Here is a 1148-nt window from a genome sequence, read left to right as displayed (position 1 = left end):
CGCTGTAGGTCCCTCCGCTTTGTGTGACAACATCAAGGCGCACGCCACAAATTGGAGGAGAAGCCCGGCCAAACACTAACATATGTGTAGACGCCAATCTATTATTATTATTATTAAGGTTGGAGTGATTACAATTTTGATTTAGCACAATATATCTTCTTAGGTCGCAGCGCGGATATGTTCGACGTAATAATAATAATATCGTTACTAGACACGAATAAAGAGCTCGGAAAAACTCTTTGGGGAGTTCTGGAGAATACTGTTGCACTCGAAATATTGACCGCGGACATAAGTTTATGGGTCTTTCTTCGCTGTCTAAGAGGTTAACGCGGCTTTATTTGCCATCACCTATGTTAAGAGTCTTTCTTCGCCGACATTTTTTTTACGCCTCTTTTTTCGCTATCAACTTCTGAGCTCGCGTCTTTATTCGTATCTAATGACGATATGTATGTATGTGTAAAGAGACATATGTATATATGGATAAGTCTGTACAGTAAAATGGATCGTTATACGCATTTAATTTTTTATACCCGAGCGCACTTGTGCACAAGGGTATATTAATTTTGTTCACATAACGGTTGTTTGTAACAGCCAAAACGAATCGAAATAGATATAGACAAATGTACACATAAATGATCAGGATGAAAAAAGAAATCGATTAAGCCATGTCTGTCTGTCCGTCCGTCTGTCCGTCCGTCCGTGTACACGATAACTCGAGCAAAAATTGAGATATCTCAACGAAATTTGGTATGTATGTTTCCCTTAATCCAAAGTAGGTTGGTATTGAAAATGGGCGAAATCGGACTTTAACCACGCCCACTTCCCATATAACGGTAATTTCCAGAAATACGAAAACTGCGATATTTTAGTAACTACTGAAGATAATTCACTCGTAATTGATATTTACAATAATTTTTAGACGAAAAATAAGAATATTATAAATTTTTGGAAAATGGGCGTAGCCACGCCCACTTATGGTTACAGGTGTATATCTTGGTAACCGCTCCACCAATTTCTTCCAAACTTGGCACAGTTGTTGGCCTTCGCACAACATACCAAATGGCCGAAAATTTCTAAAATCGCTCAATAACCACGCCTACTTCCCATATAACGGTAATTTTCAGAAATACGAAAACTGCGATATTTTA

This window comes from Rhagoletis pomonella, unplaced genomic scaffold, assembly GCF_013731165.1.
Source record: "Rhagoletis pomonella isolate Grant_MI unplaced genomic scaffold, Rhpom_1.0 Rhpom_scaffold_00385, whole genome shotgun sequence".
NCBI classification, from domain to species: Eukaryota; Metazoa; Arthropoda; class Insecta; order Diptera; family Tephritidae; genus Rhagoletis; species Rhagoletis pomonella.
Note: the sequence above shows the minus strand (reverse complement) of the source record.